We start from the raw sequence: 24,598 nt of genomic DNA, 5'->3' as shown, positions 1-24,598 counted from the left end.
GATGCCGTCAATTTCTGCCTGTCAAAAGTATCATTTTTAATGTAAACAATTGCGAGGAATCGTTTGGTGATTTTTGGGTTGTTTTTCTCAAATATCTTCAACTGCCGTAGTTTGCCGCACTTCTAATAGTTCTAAATAGTTGAAGATATTCGAGGAAAACATTTCACCCGTTTTTGCACACTGTGCACCGTCACAAAATATCGAAAAATGGACCTCGTATTCGTGATCAGGGACCAAAATTACCCCTTGAAACGAAGTTTTACACAACCCGAAAAGAGCTCTGAACAACTTTTTCCGAATTTATGTAAGTTTTCAGAGAATGATCAAAACGCCATGATTTTCAGCTTCACGCTGCTCTTTGAACTCAACCTCATCTCCAGAACCACCATTACCGTAATGAGCTCCGGGTTCAAAGGTGGCCCAAGACGGGGGTTTTTGGCGCTGGTATCGTTTATCATTTTAAATGCATACACGTCACATTAACATGCGAGCTCATAAATATGCAAAAAAAAAACGCTTGCAAAGTACTGTGGTGGTGACAGCTCCGTAATGGAGCGAAGCATAAAATTGAGCAAAATGTTGCTCGAAGGAAAGAGTCCGGAATTTTGAACGGGCAGGGGTTCTCTCTTTCTACGTTTGATAAAGTAATGAGAAAAATGCGATTCCCGTGATTATCTTGTGGTTTCCACCGTAATAATGATGCGAAAAGTTCATGTTTTCAAGAAAAGAGTAATTTTCCGTAAGACGTTGAAATATTTGTCTAAGGAATCAGCGTTACACATTAGACGCGTTCCCGAAATGGGAAGACATTATACTCCTATGTGTTTGTTGGAAGCGGGGTTTTCGAGAATGAAATTATGACCGCCCATCAACCACGTGACTTTCTCACTCCCAACGGGGGGTGGTAATGGGCCCCGTTTGATGGCGCTTTATGGCGGGGACGTGATTTCTGACGTAACCGCAACCGCACCACCAAAAGAAGTGTATCATCATCACGGGGCCCGAGCTTTTCGGCAAGTCAAATGACTGCTAAATGGCCACGGTTTGAGCGGGTGAGGTTGACTGTTTACCACACCACACACACACACACTCGAAAATAGGTTTTATTGGTTTTGCGTTTTCCCTTAGTGTAGAACAAAGGAAAAGTCTGCCATTAGAAGATCACGTAAACCATTAGCGCGATTGATGCTGATCTGATTCAAAGTTTGAACGTATTTCAGCAAAAGTTGTCGAATTGTGAAAATTTCCAACTCATTGTACTTGAAAGTTGCTTGGACAGTAATCATTTTAATAAATCTCTGTTGAAAAAAAACTTGATTTCTGCAGAATCTCACTCCACCGCGTCCACTAAAGCTAAAGCTTACACAGAAAAAAATCAATTCTCGAAACCGTGAAGTCAGTTCACGATTATGAGAACCACGAAGGAATATATTCACGTTTATGGTGCAAATGCACCATACTCATGAATAAATTCCTTCGTGGATCTCACATTCGTGAACTTAATTCACGATTACGGGAATTGATTTTTTTCTGTGTAAGGTATACAGTTCAGACTCGATTATCTGAAGCCTCTATAATCCGAAGTTTCGATTACCCGAAGGTTTGTATGGGACTTCGGGAAAACAAATCACGAACAAAATACTTTTTTTTCGTTTTTTTTTTAATTTTTTAAACATAATATTCGAGTTCTACGACCGTATTTTAATAAATAGTAAAATGCATTTTTGGGATGTAAAAATTTTAAATAACTTTACGTATTTAGGGGTCATACTTAAGCTCAAGAATCAAAATTTATACAATAAAAAAAAATCGTGAAACATTTTTTTTCGTTACGTTATAAAAAAACGGAGAAAAAAGAGTTCCCAAAATCGTGAACAAGCGTTCATGAATATGAGAATCACGAACAAAGTGTTCAAATCCCATGGTACGTTTTCAAAAATCGTACCATAGGATTTGAACACTTTGAACGCTTGTTCACGATTTCGGGATTTTTTTTTCTCCGTGTACCAAGTTTTAAATTGTTAAATTAATTATCGACTGCAAATCAGATTTTTCAATTAAAATAAAATAGAAAACATAAATAAGCCAGGCCGATAGCTTGATATTTTCAAAATTAATATTTACGCCAATTTTCTAACACGGGAAGCACATTTTGCTCCATTAAAAAACTTTAATGATAAAAAATGGGTCAGGATTTTTTTTCACGATCAGAAAAAATGTGTTGAATTTCATATTCAATTTCGTATTAGCATAAATTTAGAAATAAATTAAGTGAGGATGAAATTTTTCAATTTGGTAAAATTCATGCAACATTCAATCTGTTTAACACCTGTTTGAAAATGAACAAAAAACGAACGGAATCATGTGGGCTTCGAACGCACACCTTTGGTTTGATAGTCGAGACTCGAGAAATTCACGTTTAAAAACAGCATTTAAAATTTTCGAAAAATGCTGCTTAATTACAGAGGAATAATCCCTAAACAAAATCGAAGTATTATTTATTTTTTAAAAAAAAAAATGCAAAAGAATTTTGACTTCATTTTGTGATGTGAAGATGAGATTGCTATCAAGTTTAGATAAAGCTCTCCATTTTCCTTCTTTCTTTTTTTATTTTCCATATCTTAGATTACATTATTTTGCGAAATGTCTTTATTTTTAAATGTGTCTCATTTGCGTTGAAGACTTTATGTCTAGTTTCTAAAATACAGCCACACGAAATATTTTTTTTCTATTTTGACCCAAGTAGTATTTGATTTCCAAATTCTGATCTTTCCTTACATTCTCAAGGTGAAACGGGAAATCAGCGTCATATTGATACCGCAACTTAAGGTTTTAAGCGCAATTTAAGGAAAAATACATTTGTTGCAAACGATAAATAGAACGAAAGCAACAATCTGTCGGAATCAGAAATTAATTTCAGTTGAACAGAAGTTGTCCAAGAAATGGCGTCCCGTTTTACTTAAACGTTATTTTTTTTGTCAGTTTCTTTTTTATCTTTTTGATAAATTATAGATTTTAATTTTATTTCATTTCAAAAACGCCTTTAATGCACTAAAGTTTTTATCAGAAAAATAGTTTTGAATTTCATATTTTTGATTTCATATGAGAATGTTTTCTTATATATATTTTAAGGAAAATTTTCAGTTGTGTATAAATTATGCTGAATTTCATCAGCTTAACACTTTGTTCACCAATACATATTTACAACTTGCTGGGATTCCTATCTAGTTAGCATTAGATAGCACAGATACATCGATTTAGAAATGGATTTTGAATGAAAAAACAAGTTATGTTGATGGATAATCATTCCAAGTTATTAAAATTGAACCACTCGAAAGACCAATTTCAGTTCTTTACACAAATATTATTTAAGTGTGAAAATAGATGCAAATTCAAATTGATCAAAAAAAGTGTAAAAGGTTTTTTTAATAAGTTTTTTTAACTAGTTAAATATGTTGGATTATTGTAATTTACGGCGATAAACGATGACAAAGACAATTAAACTAAGACATATTTGCATAATTTCTTGATAAAATAATCATTAATTGCATTAACTATAACCAATGATGATTCCAAAAAAAACCATTCGATACTGCGAAATAGAAAAAGATCCCGTGATTCGATTGAAAAAAAAAAATCCATTAACCTATAATTCATCCGTTCGCCACAAAGTTTCCTGTGAAATTTTCAACCCTTAATTTAACCCATTAGTGACGACCCCTCCCCAAATGATGGTCATACTCATCGTTCCAAGGAAGAGAATGTGCAAAAAAGTTTTCAAACTTTTGCTAAACATCCACCCACACATCGGCAGCAAAATAGAAGGAAAAATCCTTCCCCAAGAACGCAACGCCTTCAAAGAAGAAAAAGCTTCACTTTTCATATTTCCACAACCAAAGGAGGAAAAAATTTAAGAAAAAAAACCCCGGTGGTGGTTACGTGATGCCTCAGCTTTCGACCGGAGGTGTCGGATTGGAAAGTTTTGGCTGACACGGAGGGAAATGGTTGCGGATAAGATGAAAGCTTGAGCAGCGAACGAAAAAGTGATATTTTGAAGCAGCCGCACAGTTTTGACAAGATGGGACTTTCCTGGTGCGGAGACGATAAAGTTTCGGGCTGATTTTTGTGACGAAAATGCCAACGTTTGGGGAAATTAAACATCGAGGCGGGCGAAGCCATAAAGTAGCCGAATTGGCTTGTGATGTATTAAGGGGTTGGTTGCGGACCCCAAAGAGATCTTCAGAAGGGGAGGAAAAGAGGGGGGAAAACTTTTAATATGTTGGAAAAAATACGACCCGATGCTGAGGGACCGGCAGTGTGAGGCACATTCGAAATATTTCAAAATGGCCATGATGTGTTGCGCGTTTCCTCGGGGGAGACATTTGCAAAAGTTTGTACGTCGTCGTCGACACCGGTGATGATTTCGCCGAAGCCCAAATCGACGTCGTCGTGCTATCATGTCGCACCCGCCATTTTGACGTTCCGAGAAAAACGCGTTTAAATGTTTGACCTTGAATAAACAAAAACAAAAGCACGCAATGTAAACAATAACAAACACGTTTTGTTTGGCTGACCATTCTGTGCATTGTCCCGATGTTTGGTTGAAGTTGGTTGCTGGAGTCCCGAGTTATAATTAAAAATGTTTACGGTAGTCTAACTTGTACGTGCGTCAAACGCATCCTGACCTGAAATCCCTTTGCCCTTTGTCACACTTACATCAATTTTCAGGGAGTGACAAGATAGCACGACAGGATTGAAACTTCTTTTATATGTAGAGTGACAAAAATTTTCGGAGCTTTTTTGGTTTTCATTGAATATCTCAGGATTGAAATCGAATTTTGAGGATCTGTGAAGGTCAAAAGATGAGGCATTGTGAGCTGCACAAAATGGCGTTCTTAACTCAATTTGGCCCAAAATGCACGTACGACAAGTTAGCACGATGGCGGCGAAATGTTATATCTTTCGGTAGCAGCAAACACACACATTTTTTGGGTGTTGGGTGGTCCCTAATGGAGGCAATCATTTTGGCGTGGTTGGTTTGGGGAAACTTACCTTTTGCACACAATGTCTGCAATCTGGAAAGAAGGAAAAGAACATATTTTTGATTTTGCAAGTTTTATATGGTGTTTAATTACAATAAACATTTTAATTGCATAAGGAAAACATATGGGAAACGGGACGAGGTTTTCGGTAAATATTTTCAATGTTAAAAATTTAAACAATCGTTTAATTTTTAGATCTTTTCGATAATAATATGAAAAAATTTAGACTAACATTTCAAAAAAGCGTAATATTGAATCCTTGGCCCATTTGAAATTTTAACCTTGATTTTAAATTTTTAAAATATATTTTTTCCAAAAAAAAAAAAACGGAATATTTCACGAATGTTTCATATTTTAACATTGTAAATCAGACCATTAGTTGCTGAGATATCGACATTAGAAAATGGTGAGTTGTTTGGGTGAGACTTAGAAAACATCATTTTTCCTGTTTTTAACCTTTGTATGGCAATATCTCAGCAACTAAGGGCCGTATCAACAAAGTTCAGAAAAGCATAATATAAAAAAATTTCTCAGCTTTTCAAAAATATTTTTTTCAGAGGTGGACAAACATGAGCACTAATTTAAGAAAATTAAAAACTGCGACTATTTAAAAAATGTTACCTAAAAATGGCTACAACTTGAAAACAGTGCACTTTATCAGAAATTCACTCAAGTACTTTTTGATTTCAAATTTGATTTTACATCGAAAAATAAAGTTGAAATTTTTTGCGACCAATATTTCGATTTTTTGAAAAAATCTGTATTGATTCCAAAAATCATAACTCGGTCAATGATTTTTTGCCCATTTTGTAAATTTCTGAAAAGTTGACATTTGATGTCCTCTAAAACATACCAAAAATGAAAAAAAATAGTGTTTTTTTTTGCAAATTAGTGACAGAAAGTGAAATCAAAAATCACCAAATTTGTTTTACCGTGTATCATTTTTTTAGTGTAGTCCATATCCATACCTACAACTTTGCCAAAGACACCAAATCGATCAAAAAATTCCTTCAAAAGATACAGATTTTTGAATTATCACATATCTTTTTTGTATGGAAAATTATATGAACGAACTTATGATGCAAAATGGCTTCTTTGGGCATACCGAAGGCACCACAAAAGTTTCAGCTGGTATAAAAAAACAAAATTAAAATTAAAGAAAAAAGACCGATTCCGAAGAGAATTGCTCAAAAAATCTTTAAAGTACATCTTGATTGCGAAATCCATTTTACATAAAAAAAATAAAATTACATTATTTTGATTTAATTGATAGCTCGGTGGCAAAATATTTGACAATACATCTCTTTAACTCAAAAGTTGCGGGTACCGTAAACCGGGGTGACTTTGATAGGATTTCAATTTGTTTTTAGAATATTTTCCAACAGGTAAGGTTTTTCTCAAGATTATTATTTTTAAAACATGTACTGGGGTAGGCCACACAAAGTCCATGCACTATTTTGGAAAAAAAGTTTTTTCAACAGTGTTTAGAAAAATAGTTACGTTAAAAATTCTTAGTTATAATTCCGGGGTGACTTTGATAGTCATAGTTTTTCTTGTTAAAATCATATTTAAGATGTTCAAACTTTATTTGTAAGTTAAATGTACCATCACTAAAGTAGTTGATATAGTTTGTAAGAAAAAAAATCAATGTTTATATTTAGTTAACTATGTTTATAAGCCTTTTAACAAAATACATATAAATTTTAGGTAAAATTGTTAAAAAGTCGGAATTTTGCCTGAAATTTGATAAAAATAGTTTTGTTTATAAAATTATCGATTTATATTGCATTTTAAACTGAATTCGAAGCACGAATCACAAGTTTTCACATTTTACATGAAATTTGTTCAACTGAATTTGCCTGTAAATTTGGAGATTTTTTTTTAATTGTGTTTCAAAAACACATATTATTTATTATTTACAAACTTATTTAACCTTCTCCTACTGGAAAATTGTCCAAAGAATCCGAAAATGCATTCCGTTTTCCAATTAAAAATCATGTTCATTGAGAAAATCATGACACTTTGAGAAGTTTAAAATAATGACTTTCATCCACATTTTCTTAACTATAGTTAACTAACTTTATAAACTTTTCAAAAATTTATGAAAAGTTTTTCATGAGGTACTTTGAACACTTCTCTACCACGGTCAGCATGTTTCTGAACCATTCCTTACGTATTTTAATTGTACTCTTCATTTTGCGGAAAAATCGCAAACCTATCAAAGTCACCCCGGCTATCAAAGTCACCCCGTTTTACGGTATTTGTCCTCTAAAACATCTTAAAAAACATGTTTTTTTTTGGAAAATTATGTTTTTGTCAAACAAATAATTTCATGACCGACAAAAACCCGTGTACCATTTTTTTCTGAATAGTCTTCAACAATACCTGCAAAATGATCAGAAAGTTCTTTCAAAAGTTACAAATTTTCGAACATTTACGTACCATTTTTGTATGAACATTTGACATCTTGTATGGAGGTTTGTATGGGTGAACCAATGACACAACAATGATTTTTTGGTCATTGGGAAGGTACCCACAAAGTTTGAGCTAAATAAAAATTGAAATAAAAAATTGTGTCCTATGTGAAAAAAATGAATGTTATACCAGGTCTTCTAATTTTTAAAAGATACTAAACTGTTTTCATATCGCAATGTTTATTATAAAAAAAGAATAATTAGACAACTTATTTTTTCATACTATAATGGCCAAAAATAGCAAAATTATGAGAGTTTAAAGACATAAAATCTATAAAAGTCCTACATAAACTTTGAAAAACATTTGCAACGGCCTCAAAATACGTTTTTTTTTTAATTCTGGGTACTCCATCAATCGGGCGACCAATTTTACGTCTTTTTCGAAAGTTCGAAAATGGAAGGGTTCGTAAAGCCGCTTTGTCATGGATATCGAAAAATTGAGTTCAGATTCATGATCAGGACCAAAAGTTACCCCTTAGGACAAAGTTTCACGTACATCGAAGAGGGGTCAGTTTTTTGAAAAAATAAATGTTACCCCGGTTTTTCCGAGTCTGTAGACAATTTTGAAGGGGCTATACTTTGGAAAATATTTGGCATAAAATGGCTTTGTAAATCAATAAATATGTTTAAAATATTCAATTTTAAACCAGTTTTGTAAGTTTGATGTAGCTAAAGATTTAATGCAAACAATGTTAGCCGTGAAATGTTGTAAAATGCATTTATCTGCTGTATCAAAAGATCAAATTCACATGGCACCCATCAAAAAGGTTGGGTCAAAATTTCATTTTGACATCGCGCCAAATTGCACTCAAATCCAATCCGTCGTCAAATCCGACAGCACGTTTCCTCAGGGGACCAAGCAAAATGCGTAGCAAACTAGTAAGGGTAACACAGAGGAAAAAAGTTGCGAGATTTCTTCGAATAACATTTTTTTTTTGGAATGGCTTAAAAGTCCCAATTTCGGCCTTCCTTGAAGATTTCCTCAGTTGAAAACACATTTTCAATGATTTTTTTTATCTCCGTCTCCAAACTGTCCCAAATCCGTCACCAGTAACGTTCTGGTCAGCCAATGCCAGCTGCTGTCATTTCGAGGCGTGTCATCCACACAAAACCATGCTGAATTGGCTCGATGGGAATTGCATTTCATCCCGCCACACAGCTATCCACCCGTCCAACAACAAGTTTGTACATAATAATCTATCCCGATCACGCACCCGTCGCCCGGTGGCTGACACGGAGGGAAAAGTTTGGGAACGCCCGAGACACGTATGGTCATCAGGCCACAGTCCCTCGCAATGTAATTCCTGCAGCCAGAAGCAATCTCATGCCAGCTGACGACCGCCGGTGACGATGACGGGAAGGCTGAGAGCCAGCAGGCATTCCGTCATACGTTTTGGCAACCTGACAGGCTCTAGGATGTCCGCTGGAATTTCATTTGACAGGACGCCGCACGGAGTGATTCCGGAGGGAATAATCATGGTTCAGGTGGAGAACTGATTCGATAAATTGTAACTACGATGAATGCTCTGTATGTGAATTTAAGTTCTTAAAAATTTTTGCGTTCATGAAAAAATCATCCTGACCAAACAATAACTTTCGAGTGCACGTTCATGGTCATCATTCCCCTCGGGATGAGCGTCAAAAGTGGAATTATGTAGCATTTAGCTAACAGACCATTCCCTGGAAGCTGTGGAATGCTGCATGCCGCATCATGTCATTGGTTTTCCAGAACACACACACATCAGACAGTGTTGGTTTGGTGTGAGTTTGAATAGGGTCACACCACCCGCCGGCAGCTGCACAGAAAGTGGTTGGCCCAATGTCAGGGCTGGGACACATCAGAGAAGAGTGCGGAACTTACTGGCGGAGTGACATGTCGGCTTAACTGGGTACGTGAGTGTGTGGGTAGGATTTGTGTCGGTATTGTTTTCCAACTGGTTAACCACAATACCACACCACACCACTTGGAGTGCCAGACCGGAGCTGTGAACTGATGGTTCATTTTGAGAGAATTTTAGGAGATATTAGTTATAAATTGAAAACCAAATTTTCCTAGCAATGTGAAATAATTAAATCTAGTTATGGTGAGGTTAAATATCAGAAAAAATCATGACAGAATTTTTTCTATCGTGTTTTTTCACTTGACTTGAGTAAAGTGTTGTGTTGTACGTTCAACTTAAATGAAAAGAGAGCAAAAAATCTCTATGAAATCGTTTTTTTTTTAATTTTAATGTTTGTATTTTTAAATCCGGCTGAAATTTTTCTGGTACCTTCGGCATGCCCAAAGAAGTCATTTTTCATCATCAGTTTGTCCACATAATTTTCCATACAAATTTGGCAGCTGTCCATGTAAAAATGACAAAAAATCTGTATCTTTTGAAGGAATTTTTTGATCGATTTGGTGTCTTCGGCAAAGCTATGAATAAGGACTACACTGAAAAAATGATACACGGTAAATTTTTTTTTGGTGATTTTTAATTTAACTTTTTGTCACTAAAAATTGATTTTCAAAAAAACATTATGTTTATTTTGCATGTTTTAGGGGATATCGAATGCCAACTTTTCAGAAATTTTCAGAACAAGCAAAAAATCTTTGGCCAAGTTATAATTTTCTAAATCAATACTGATTTTTCAAAAAGTCGAAATATTGTCGCAAAAATTTTCTTAAATTTTAATTTTTGTATTTTTTTATCTGACTGAAACTTTTTTGGTGCCTTCGGTATGCCCAAAGAAGCCATTATGCATCATTAGTTTGTCCATATAATTTTCCATACAATTTTGATGTATGAAAATTCAAAAATCTGTATCTTTTGAAGGAATTTTTGGTGTTTCCTGTTTTCAAATCTTTGCATGGAAAAATCTCAGCAACTAAGGGTCGTATCAACAAAGTTCATAAATGCAAAATATAGAGAATTTTTTCAGCCTTTCAAAAATATATTATTCAAAAGTGGGCAAACATGTGCACCAATTTTAAAAAATGAAAAACTGCGACTATTTTTAAAAAAGTCACCTGATAATGGATTTAACTTGAAAACGGTGCACTTTATCAACATTTTTCTAGAGTACTTTTTGATTGCAAATTTGATTTTACATCGAAAAATCAAGTTGAAAAATTTTTGCGACCAATTTTTCGATTTTTCGAAAAAAATAAGTATTGATTAAAAAATTCATAACTCGCTCAAAGATTTTTTGCACAACCTGGAAATTTCTGAAAAGTTGGCATTTGATGTCCTCTAAAATATATCAAAAAATAAAAAAAAATTAAATAATTTTTTTTTGCAAATCAAGTTTTAGTGACAAAAAGTTAAATAAAAAATCACCAAATTTTTTTTTACCTTGTATCATTTTTTTTCAGTGTCGTCCATATCCATACCTACAAATTTGCCGAAGACACCAAATCGATCAAAAAATTCCTTCAAAAGATACAGATTTTTGAATTTTCATACATCATTTTTTTCATCATGGCCAGCTGCGAAATTTGTATGGAGAATTATTTGGAATGAAATGAATGACCGAAATCTGAGAGAATTGGTCAGGTATGGATAAGGACTACACTGAAAAAATGTTACACGGTAAATTTTTTTTGGTGATTTTTTATTTAACTTTTTGTCACTAAAAATTAATTTTCAAAAAAACATCATGTTTTTTTTGCATGTTTTAGGGGACATCGAATGTCAATTTTTCAGAAATTTCCAGAACAAGCAAAAAATCTTTTACCGAGTTATAATTTTTTCATTCAATACTGATTTTTCAAAAAGTCGAAATATTGGTCGAAAAATTGTTTAACTTAATTTTTCGATGTTTTCGGGAATTGCTAAGATCTATTTCCGAGTGGTTTTCTTTCAGTAAGGAATGCAAAAATATTTTAAAATTAACTTATTGAAGGATTATTTTTTCTCTGGAATAAGTATTTGGAAACCAAATCCTCTTTAGAACCCAATCCACTTTCCATAGCGCAAAAAAATGGTTCACCTTTGTTAGGTTCGTTGCGCATTGCCAATAAACTCTTTTACGATCGCTGCTTTCTTCACTGCACCATCAATGAAAGAGGGGAGTCTGATGGGCCTATTCCTCAAACAGGTTGGGCTATAAATTTCACTCTCATTTAAATTTTTCATTGCAGCAGCATTTTCATCTTCCCGGGTTTTGTCAATAAAGTAGCTTTCACTGTTCATAGGTGTTCAACTAAAAAGAGGTGTAAAAATGCCCAAATCGGATTTAATTTGCAATCCAATCGATCATTTATTAAAAACCAATTTCACAGATTATCACTTTTACATCTGCATATACAAACTAGTTAATAATTGTGCACCCGAAGGGTGGCTTCCTTCCTCACTCTGCAGTGCAGTGGACGGATTAAAAATTAATATTCAATTAATCGGTAAATCATCACCCCGAAAGTGGGAAATTGCAGTCCTTTCTTCCGGAAGCAAAAGAGGACCTCCCTCATCCTCCCACACAATCGATGCTGCATAATTGATCAGAACAGCAAACACAGTATCACTCGTCATTTATTCAGAGGACCGTAAAATTAAATCCCTAGCGAGTTGACCTCTCCCCCACGACCCCACCCCAGTCTGTCCAGGCTGCGATTTGCTCGTTCCGGCCGATTGGTCCATTCCAAATAATGACCCCCCGCTTCTTACCCCGGGGTCGAAACTCCGATGGGACTTATCGGCAGTCAAGGGTTTTCCTTGGTTTTCGCTTTGCTTTCGGTATTTTTTTTACCAATTTAAATAATGTTGCGGGACCACACGGGAAGAGAAAGGTCGATTCGAAGATAAAACGAACGAATCAGCATTGGGTAAGATGTTTGGGTTTTGCTACTTAATGCATAAAAAATTTATCACAAGTGTCTTGGTTATTATTCTCCTGGTAAGGTCCATAAACTGCTGTTTCTTTTAGGGGAATCGCTTACGTTTGTTGTTTTTCGAAATTTTGCAAAGATATACAATATTTGAAGATCACTAATTTAATTATTTATCATATGGGTCATGCTCCGCCAACTCAATCAAAGGGACCATTCATAAACCACGTGGACACTTTTTCAAAATCTCGGATCCCCCCCCCCATCCACCACCCCTTGTGAACAATTTCCATACAAAACAAATCATTGTTGTATGGAGTGTGGACAATAGGGAACAACAAGAAAAATTTAAAATTTTGGAAAATCGCAAGAGATACCTCCTGGTTCGACTCTTTGGGCAAAAATTAGAAACTCTTCCAATTTTGAGCCAAATCGGTTAAGGTTAAGGGGTCGTTTTTATAGGGGTAATTCTCTACCAACTCACACGAAATCGGGAAAAGTTGCCCCGACCCTTCTTCGATTTGCGTAAAACTTTGTCCTAAGGGGTAACTTTTGTCCCTGATCACGAATCCGAGGTCCGTTTTTTGATATCTCGTGACGGAGGGGCAGTACGACCCCTTCCATTTTTGAACATGTGAAAAAGAGGTGTTTTTCAATAATTTGCAGCCTGAAACGGTGATGAGATAGAAATTTGGTGTCAAAGGGATTTTTATGTAAAAATAGACGCCCGATTTGATGGCGTACTTAGAATTCCGAAAAAAACGTATTTTTCATCGAAAAAAACACTAAAAAAGTTTTAAAAATTCTCACATTTTCCGTTACTAGACTGTAACAAATTTTGAAACATGTCATTTTATGGGAAATTTAATGTACTTTTCGAATTTACATTGACCCAGAAGGGTCATTTTTTCATTTAGAACAAAATTTTTTATTTTAAAATTTCGTGTTTTTTCTAACTTTGCAGGGTAATTTTTAAGAGTGTAACAATGTTCTACAAAGTTGTAGAGCAGACAATTACAAAAATTTTGATATGCAGACATAAGGGGTTTGCTCATAAACATCACGAGTATCGCGATACGAAAAAAAGTTTTGAAAAAGTTATTTTTTGCGTTTCTCTTTGTTTCGTTGTCCGTGTCTGTCGAGGGTGACCATGAACGGCCATGATCGATGACGACCAACTTTTTCAAAACTTTTTTTCGTAAAATCTCGATAACTTTATAAGCAAACCCCTTATGTCTATATATCAAAATGTTTGTAATTGTCTGCTCTACAACTTTGTAGAAAATTGTTACACTCTAAAAAATTACCCTGCAAAGTTAGAAAAAACACGAAATTTTAAAATGAAAAAAATTGTTCTAAATGAAAAAATGACCTTTCTGGGTCAATGTAGATTCGAAAAGTACATTGAATTTCCCATATAATGACATGTTCCAAAATTTTTTACAGTCGAGTGACGGAAAATGGGAGAATTTTCAAAACTTTTTTAGTGTTTTTTTCGATGAAAAATACGTTTTTTCGGAATTCTGACAAAGTTTCACGCAAATCGCAGAGGGGTCAGGGAAACTTTTCCCGATTTCGTGTGAGTTAGTAGAGAATTACCCATGGGGAAAATCGCATAAAATGTATGTAGAAAAACATCGTTTCAGCATTTTGCTGCCAGGTGGCACGGGTCTTGCCCAAAATTTCCAAGAGTGAGATTCTTGTAGAAAAATCAATTTCCTACAACTTTGTCCAAGAGTGCAAAACGATCCAAGTTGATCATGATGAGTTATTAGCAATGCGATGAAAAGAAATTGGCTTATATACTTTAAAGTACATAAGGGGTATATAGGAAGCATAAAAGAAAAAAAAAACACAAAAAATCAAAATCAACACAGATCCTTTTGCATTTTTTTTCAGCAGATCCAACAAAAAATAAGATTAAAATCTGGTATGCAATTAACATTATTCATACAAAAATTCTTCATTTAAATATAAGAAATAAAATCCAGGTTAAATTCAATTTCTATTATTGTTAAAGCCATGAAAATGCTAAGTTATATAGTTTAAATGGAGGATCACAATTTGCTTAAACTTTTTTTTTTGCTAAAATCAATGTTTTGGTAGATTTTTCAAAATTAATGTCGTGTATGAAGTTTAAATTTCATTTCCGAACGTTTTTATTATTTTTTTTAAACAGTAATGGTATTGCTAACAAATGTTTTTTGATCTTGATGGTTAGAACTCAAAATTTGTCTTCTTTTTTCCTCTAAAACATATTTAAAATAAACGTTTAAAATACTGTATTAGCGCAAGCAAGTTTTTTGTGTTTAAAAGTGAAATAAAAAAAATGAGTGAATTATTTACAAATAAGCGTAAACTGGGTCGACACTGATAGGATTTAAATTTATTGTTAAGATATTTTCCAACTGTAAAGGATTTTCTCAAGACTTTTATTTTGAAAACATGTACTAGGGTAGGCCACGCAAGGTCCATGCAAACTTTTTGAAAAAAAGTTTTTTCAACAGTGCTGAAAACAATAGTTGCGTTGAAATTTTTTATTTTGAATACCGGGGTGACTTTGGTAGTCCTAGTTTTTGCTGATATAGTTTTAAATATAAAAAAATCAATGTTTATACTTAGTTAACTAAGTTAATAAGCTTTTTAACAAAAAAAACATACTTATTTCAGATAAAATTGTTGAAAAGTCAGAATTTTGCCTGAACTATGATGAAAATAGTTTTGTTTATAAAATTATCGATTCATATTGTATTTTAAACTGAATTCGAAGCACGAATCAAAAGTTTTTACATTTTGTATGAAATTTGTTCTACTGAAAATGCCTTCCAATTTGTAAAAAAATAATTATTTTTCAAAAACACACAATTTTTATTATTTACTAACTTCGCTTACCTACTCCTAGCAGAAAATTGTCCGAAGAATCCGAAAATGCATTCCGTTTTCCGATTTGCAATCATGTTCACTTTGAAAATCATGACGCTTAAAGAATATGAAAATAGTGCTAATCACCAACTTTTTTGCCTTCCTCACCTTACTGAGAAAAGGCTATAAAATCACTCGGAAAATGAACTTTTTAATTAGACCTACCTTCATTTGTACATATCGACTCAGAATCACCAGCTGAGCAAATGTCTGTGTGTTTGGCTGTATGTAGACAAAAGCATATGAGAAGACCTTTTAGGTGGAGTAAGAATTTTCAAGATCTGACTTACCTATCTTAAATTACAGGCAGTTTAAAAAATGGTCTGAATTCACATAACCTCAACTGGTCGGGTCTGATCGCCACGAAAAAGCCGTGTAGAGGGATGCCATTTTCCTCAAAGGCCGTGTCTGTATAATCTTAAGGAGGATTATGTAACGTTGTTTTAATTATAGTTAACTTACTTTTTAAACTTTCCAAAATTTATTTAAATCTTCAACTAGATATACCTTGAACCTTTTCTACCCCGGTCAGTATGATTCCATGCAATTCCGTAAGTATTTTTTTTGTACTGTTTGTTTTGCGAAAAATCTCAAACCTATCAAAGTCACCCCGTTTTACGATATGCAAAGTTAATAGCAAATTTAAAAAAAAAGTACAAATAAAAACACAGATTTCTGAGACATTAACTCTTCCAAACAGTTCTCTCAAGAATGGGCTTTTTTGTTTTAAAATTAAGGTTTTTTATGTTTTTTTTTTTATGAATAAGCAATTTTGCATCATTGTTTCGTCCATACAAGTCCATATAAAATTTTGGCAAACCTCTATACAAAAAGCTTTTAAGACATTCAACAGTCTGTATCTTGATAAAGGATATTCTGCTCGATTCGGTGTCTTGGGGAAAATGGATATATTGCTTAAAACGTCTTAAAAAATAGTTACACTGTGAAAAAAATTACCGTTTTTTAATTGGACTTTATACACTCAAACCTCGATGGTTTGACACCAATTTTTGTCAAATGAACGGGGTCACTTTTTAGTTTGGCATCCTCTTTACATAGTGCTCACACCTACTACCAAACGCTTGGTTTGATAGGAAGTGTGAGTCCAGTATAAAAAGTGACAGTTCGTCACTTTCTATTTTAACTTTGTCAAACCAACGGCGTACAAACTAAAAAAGTGATAAACGAAAAAGTGACCAACAACTGGGGGTTAAGTATACTGCGAAAAATATTTTTTTAAATAATTCTTATTTTTTAAATCGGTTATGCTTTGGTACGAATTGGTCAACACTTATTTGCCGGTGATAATTATTTAAAAAAAAACATGATTTTTAAAAACACAAAAAAGTAAAAACATTTTTTTGACGTTTTTATAGATTAAATCAAATTTGCAATCATAATTATTTAATTACATTCCATAAATTTCAATATCGTTCAATTGTTATCAAGTTTACTCGTGACACCAAATCGATTCGAAAATCGAAATTCGAAAACATTATGTTGTTGCAAATGATTCAATGATCAACACAATAAAAACGATAAATGCACTAAAATCAACTCAATTGGCTAGCGATTCATACGTTTAACGGTAAAAATAGTCAAAACGATTCAGGAAGTTTCAATTTATTGAAAAATTGCATCATAAACATTAAAAAGTGCACCCCGACATCGATATGGTAACTAATTGACAAATTGCAGCCCAACGTGGAACTGCTCATTAATTTATGTTTCGCGTGACTATTTGCTCAACCCATTTCACACTCATTCCTCTCGCAAACATCAACACCTAAGAAGTCTAACTTTTCGCAGCTCCGCCTAATTACATACTCACTGTAGACTCCACACCCAAAACAGCACAGGCAACGACTGAAACTTTTCGTTTCTCTCATCGCTCAGTTCTGGGTTGGCGGGGGACAGATGAAAAACTTTTCCAATTCGGTGCCTAAATATTTGATCAAACGTACGCTTTTCATCGTTGGAAAAATATCTCTATTTCTGGTTTAGTCCCTATTTTCGACCTCAGTTGCAGAATTGAGATGATTCATCGGTATGTTTGCTTTGCTAGTAGGTCCAAAATAGGGACATCTCTCTAATACAAGTTCGTCTTTTTCTCGGGGGAGAAATCAAACTGAATCCAATTATTTTAATCGTTTTGGCAAGAAGAAAAAAAAGCAAAAGAGATACCAAATCTCTCCGAAATGGCTACATTTCAAGACACACCACGACGATTCCCGAGCATGGGTAAATAACAAGGGCGATGCGTAATAATACCTTTCTCTGGTATCAATACCTAATTTTGTTATTCCTGGACCCTTTAAAATTTGTCTTAAGGATTATGCAAGAGCAAAATGTGGTATCATACCAATTTAGGGTATTGTTTTGATATTGCAAAATTGCAGAATTTGTCAATGATCCCGCATAAAAATGTATGATGATTTGCACTGTTAAAACCATCCAATTACAATACATATTATAATATTTATGGTAAGTTTATTGTTGACTTTTTCGAACTTTACTGGAATGGCGATGAAGCTACTATACAATTCATGGTTACAGCTAATTGGAAGGTTTTGTTATTGGAAATGTTATAAATGGAAACAATAAAACTATCGTAAAATTCATGAATACAGAAAATATGTTGGTTTTTGTATTGGAAATCTCATAATGTATTTTTTCCAATTTTTTGTTACATTACGTTCATTGTAATGTTATAGTTGCGTAGTGTGAACTTTTTTTAACGATTTTTTTTAAATAATTTGAATCATGTAATACAAGTATTTAAAACGAGTTATATTTTAAATACAAAACTTCACAAACGATTTTGTGAAAAGCTCAAATCAAATCAAATCAAATTATTTTAATAACTTAAGCATTAAAACATGAATTATTAAACTGTTCCCACAAAAAAAAAAAATAAAAAATTAATTTATCATATATTGATATATTAATATATTAATATATTAATACATAAATATATTAATATATTTATATATTAATATATTAATTTATTAATATATTAATATATCAATATATTAATATATTAAAATATTAATATATTAATTTATTCATATATTAATATAATAATATATTAATATATTAATTTATTCATAAAACATTAAAATATTAAAATATTAAAGTATTAAAATATTAAAATATTAAAATATTAAAATATTAAAATATTAAAATATTAAAATATTAAAATATTAAAATATTAAAATATTAAAATATTAAAATATTAAAATATTAAAATATTAAAATATTAAAATATTAAAATATTAAAATATTAAAATATTAAAATATACAAATATTAAAATATTAAAATATTAAAATATTAAAATATTAAAATATTAAAATATTAAAATATTAAAATATTAAAATATTAAAATATTAAAATATTAAAATATTAAAATATTAAAATATTAAAATATTAAAATATTAAAATATTAAAATATTAAAATATTAAAATATTAAAATATTAAAATATTAAAATATTAAAATATTAAAATATTAAAATATTAAAATATTAAAATATTAAAATATTAAAATATTAAAATATTAAAATATTAAAATATTAAAATATTAAAATATTAATAGTTCAACATTTCAACATTTAAACATTTACACATTTAAATATTTAAACATTTAAACATTTAAACATTTAAACATTTACACATTTAAACATTTCAACATTTAAACATTTAATCATTTAAACATTTAAACATTTAAACATTTAAACATTTAAACATTTAAACATTTAAACATTTAAACATTTAAACATTTAAACATTTAAACATTTAAACATTTAAACATTTAAACATTTAAACATTTAAACATTTAAACATTTAAACATTTAAACATTTGAACATTTAAACATGTAAACATTTAAACATTTAAACATTTAAACATTTAAACATTTAAACATTTAAACATTTAAACATTTAAACATGTAAACATTTAAACATTTAAACATTTAAACATTTAAACATTTAAACATTTAAACATTTACACATTTACACATTTAAACATTTAAACATTTAAACATTTAAACATTTAAACATTTAAACATTTAAACATTTAAACATTTAAACATTTAAACATTTAAACATTTAATCATTTAAACATTTAAACAGTTAAACATTTAAACAGTTAAACATTTAAACATTTAAACATTTAAACATTTAAACATTTAAACATTTAAACATTTAAACATTTAAACATTTAAACATTTAAACATGTAAACAGTTAAACATTTAAACATTTAAACATTTACACATTTACACATTTAAACATTTAAACATTTAAACATTTAAACAAAAAATATTAAGGATCACAAAACGAACACACCATGACACCTAAACTGGGCGACGCTCCCCTAACGAAAGCACCATGGTTGATCGAGCTGTCATTTTGTTTTCAAATTTTGTTTTCATCCGCGCGCGTGTTCGATCTTGTTCGTTTCGTTTGTGTTTGGCGTAGTTCAAATCGAAAATTGTTAAGTCGACTCGCGTGTGCTCGTGGAGAAACAACATCCGGCGTTCGTGCAGCATGGTTCTGTTGGACTAATCCGCCGGGTGACCGAACCGGAACGGCGGGATGAGAGAATTTTCGGATATTTGAGTGAGTATTAGGTGTTTTTGATGAACTTTGTGAGGGCGGAATCCCACACGCAAGTAGGCCATGATCTAAACAAACTGTTTGTTTCTCTTTTCACAGGGATTCTCCCACCAGGTTCGCTGACGGGACACAACCCAACGAAAGCGTTCGAATGGGAGAGGACCCGACGCCTGCTGCGGAAACTTCCGGCCGTGTTTGTTTCTGATGGTGAGCTCGTCTCGGCTGGAGGCGAAAATCGTTAGGTGAGTTCTGTGTTGGGGCTAGTGCGCATCTCGGAAAACTTTCAAACGTCAAGGAAAAGGTCACGATTTATTTTTATTGTGCGGTACGCAGCTGAAAAGTAACAGAAACGAAATGTAGCGTTTCGCGCGGTGCAATTTGTTTTGAAGAATAAATCAAATAATTTGAATTTGCACATTTTAATGCAACTAAAAATTACAAATAAAGTTGTATTTAATATAAAAATATTGATAATCCAGAGCTGCTCATCAAACAGAATCTCAAAACGCTGAATCTTGAAAGGACGAAAATCAAAAGACAGGATTTTGTTTATTGTTCAGAATATTGGAAACCATAGAGAAAAATCATAAGTTTTTCTAAGAGATTTTCTAGGATTCAAATGTTCAAGAATTCTTCAATTTATTTCAAAAAATTTAAATTTCGAAAATCAGAAAATTTAAGTTTAAATAAATTCTAAAATTATAAAATTACAAAAAATCTTAAATTTTTAGTTTAACAAAATCATTTATTTGATTAAAATAAAACATCCAATAAATAAATTTAAATAAAGAAAAAACGAAATGATCAGATTTTGTGTTACCTAAAATGGAAAACTGTAACCAACAGATCGAATCAACTTATTTTGTATAAGTGAACTAAAATTTCACTTCAAAATCGGATGAATGATTTTTGGATATTAATCAAATCTTGAAATAGTCGAGCTATCGGATAATCGAGTACGAAAAAAAATGTTTTGAATATATCTTTATATTTTTTTTGCTAAAATTCTGATTGATTTTTTTGAACTTCTATTTTAAAATTTTGGAATTCAGCAATTCAGGAATTTAGGAATTCAGGAATTTAGGAATTCAGGAATTTAGGAATATAGAAATTTAGGAATTTAAGATTAAGGGAATTTAGGAATTTATGTAATTAGGAATTTTGAAATTTAGGAATTTAGGGATTTAGGAATTGAGAAATTTAGGAATTTAGGAATTTAGGAAATAAGGAATTTAGGATTTTAGGAATTTAGGCATTTTTGAATTCTGGAATTTAGGAATAAAGGAATATACAAATTTAGGAATTAAGGAATTTAGGAATTTAGAATTTTAGGAATTTAGGAACTTAAGAATTTAGGAATTTATGAAATCAGGAATTTTAGAATTTTGGATTTTAGGTATTTAGGAATTCAGTAATTTAGGAATTTAGGAATTTGGGAATTCAGGAATTTCGGAATTTTTGAATTTCAGAATTATGGAATTAAGGATTTTTTTGAATTTTGGAATTTAGGAATATAGAAATTTAAGAATTTAGGAATTTAAAAATTTAGTAATTTAGGAATTTGGGAATTCAGGAATTTGGGAATTTAGGAATTTGAGAATTCAGGAATTTAGGAATTCGGGAATTTATGAATTTTGAATTCAGGGGTTTAGGAATTAAGGAATTTAGGATTTTTTAATTCAGTAATTTAGGAATTTAGGAATATATGAATATAGAAATTTAGGAATCTAGGAACTTGGGAATTCAGGAATTTAGGATTTTTTGAATTTTGGAATTTTGAAATTTAGGAATATAGGAATATAGAAATTTAAGAATTTATTAATTTAGAAATTTAGGAATTTAGTAATTTAGGAATTTGGGAATTTAGGAATTTAGGAATTTAGGAATTAAGGAATTTAGGAATTTAGGAATTTAGGAATTTAGAAATTTAGGAATTTAGGAATTTAGGAATTTAGGAATTCAGGAATTTAGGAATTTAGGAAAATAGTAGGAATATATACATTTAGGAATGTAGGAATTTAAGAATTTAGGAATTTAGGAATGTATTAAATTAGGAATTTAGGAATGTATTAGGAATTAGGAATTTAGGAAATTAGGAATTTAGGAAATTAGGAATTTAGGAAATTAGGAATTCAAGAATTTAGGAAATAAGGAAATTTGGAAATTGGGAATTTAAGAATCTAGGAATTTATAAAATTAGGAAATTATTGAATTTAGGACTTTAGGAATATAGGAATTTAGGAATATAGGAATATATAAATTTAGGAATATAGCAATTTAGGAATTTAGGAATATGTGAAATCAGGAATTTTGGAATTTAGGTATTTAGGAATTCAGTAATTTAGGAATTTAGGATTTTGGGAATTCAGGAATTTAGGAATTTGGGAATTTAGGAATTTAGGAATATAGAAATATAGGTAATTAGGAATTCAGGAATTCGGGAATTTAGGAATTTTTGAATTCATGAATTTAAGAATTTAGGAATATATAAATTCATTTACAAGTTTAGGAATTTAGGAATTTATGAAATTAGGAATTTTGGAATTTAGTGATTTAGGAATTAAGGAAATTTTTGAAATTAGGAATTTAAGAATTTAGGAATTTACGAATTTAGGAATTTACGAATTAAGGAAATTAGGAATTTGGGAATTTAGGAATCAAGGAATTTAGGAATTTAAGAATTTCAAAATTTCAGAATTTAAAAACAGCTAATTTAATAGAAATTTAACCGAATCCTTAACATGCCAAATATATGTAAATTTTCCCTATGCCTAATTTAGTGTTTTTCTCTTCTACAGGGGCTTATTTCACTAAGGATTGTGCTTTTTGATTACTCGAATGTTTATCCCAATTACGAAGCAGTTGATCCGGAACCGGCTACGAACATTCCGAATAATTTCAAACAGTGCGGATTGAAGCGGAATAACAAAAGAAAACGACACGGAAAGTTAGTGCTAAATAAAGTAAAACAAAAATAAAAAAACGATAAAAATACACTCAAACTTACTGAATTACCATTAATTTCAATGTATAAATATTTGTTTTATAGTACAATTTAGTGGGGATTCAAAAATAAATAATATGAAAAAAACCATAAAACCTTCTGTAGTTATTATTTATTTCAATGTAAAAGTATAGTCAAAACAGTACTCTTTATCAGGGAACTTATCATAAAGAACTATAAATTAACTGTGGAATCCTCTGTAATGCTTGCTGTTTTTATTATAAATACATGATTATTTTTACGGTCTGGTAAATTTTTTGGATGAAAAATGCAACATTAGATTAACAGTAAAATGCGTCGTATTTGGAAAAAAAATGTATGGAAAAACTTCGAAATTTTTATGGTACCGGTGCATAACAACCCCCCTTTTTTATGGTAAAATTCCAAAATACGACGCAAATTATCTTAAAAAACGATGCTGTCTACTGTTAAAACACTGTCAAAATGACAATATATTTTATCGTTTTGTAACGTTAAAATTTACTGTAAGTTCATCAGAAATCTTTATGCGGGATCGAACACCACATTTTGGTATTCTTTTGGTATTACAGTATTTTATCAAATTCCTCTGCAACTATGGGAAAATTTTGACCAATTTTGACAAAATAATTAATTTTGCGTTATAATGATGTCTCAAAGCGAATGGTTTCATTCAAAACCGGAAATTTCAAACTTGATTTTAAACATTTTTGATATACCCCCTACAGTAGCGTGGTTCACGTTTCTATGAAAAAGACAAAAGCTGTTATTTTGTCTTGCATCAACCGGAATTTCGTTCTTTTATGTCCCCAGAAGCACTCCTGAAAATTTGAGCCCATTTGGTAAGGTCTAGTAGCTCCAGTTTTAATTTGAAATTTATATGGGATTTTGATTTATTTTCCATGGGAAACTATCTTTTTTTACATTGTATTAGGATATTTTTTTTTTATAAATCGATGAAATGACTTGATTCTTATAGTAGGAGATAGGTTTTGAACTGGGGAACAACTTTGTAGAACATACCAACATGCTAGGAAGTGACCCTTTAAAGATACAGATACTTTTAGATGGCGTCGTGGGTCTCGTGGCGCAGGGGTAGCGGCTTCGGCTGCCGATCCCGATGATGCTATGAGACGCGGGTTCGATTCCCGCCTTATCCACTGAGCTTCTATCGGATGGTGAAGTAAAACGTCGGTCCCGGTTTCTCCTGTCTCGTCAGAGGCGCTGGAGCAGAAATCCCACGTTAGAGGAAGGCCATGCCCCGGGGGGCGTAGTGCCAATAGTTTCGTTTCGTTTTTTTTACTTTTAGATGGTGGCTTTTGAAGTAAAGCCCCTTCAAAAGCCACTATAACTATCTCCTACTATAAGAATCAAGTCATTTCATCGATTTATAAAAAAAAAATCCTAATACAATGTAAAAAAAGATAGTTTCCCATGGAAAATAAATCAAAATCCCATATAAATTTCAAATTAAAACTGGAGCTCCTAGACCTTACCAAATGGGCTCAAATTTTCAGGAGTGCTTCTGGGGACATAAAAGAACGAAATTCCGGTTGATGCAAGACAAAATAACAACTTTTGTCTTTTTCATAGAAACGTGAACCACGCTACCCTACAGAAATGACATGAAATTGTGGAAAATTTTCTATGTCAGGATGGCACATTTTGGTATTATTTTGGTATTTAAGTGTTTTATCAAATTCCTCTGCAACTATGGGAAAATTTTGACCAATTTTGACAAAATAATTAATTTTGC

At 31.7% G+C, this 24,598-nt stretch overlaps 1 protein-coding gene and 1 long non-coding RNA gene across 10 annotated transcripts in view; one reads left to right on the top strand and one right to left on the bottom strand.

Moving 5' to 3' along the window:
• The window catches only part of LOC120424315 (glutamate-gated chloride channel), a 365,994-nt gene that overhangs the window by 239,608 nt on the left and 101,788 nt on the right, over positions 1-24,598 (bottom strand). For all 9 annotated transcript variants that reach the window (XM_052711128.1, XM_052711125.1, XM_052711127.1 and 6 more), the window contains one exon: positions 5,053-5,075. The gene's annotated coding sequence lies outside the window, so the exon portion shown is untranslated. The remainder of the gene's footprint in view (positions 1-5,052; positions 5,076-24,598) is intronic.
• Positions 19,609-23,263, top strand: LOC120424316 (uncharacterized). Its single transcript, XR_005606360.2, has 3 exons — positions 19,609-19,862; positions 19,959-20,101; positions 22,658-23,263. It is a non-coding gene; the product is annotated as an uncharacterized LOC120424316 (long non-coding RNA).

This window comes from Culex pipiens, chromosome 3 (genome assembly GCF_016801865.2).
Source record: "Culex pipiens pallens isolate TS chromosome 3, TS_CPP_V2, whole genome shotgun sequence".
In the NCBI taxonomy this organism is placed as follows: Eukaryota; Metazoa; Arthropoda; class Insecta; order Diptera; family Culicidae; genus Culex; species Culex pipiens.
The sequence above is the reverse complement of the archived record's forward strand: the minus strand, read 5'-3'. Positions and strand labels throughout refer to the sequence as shown.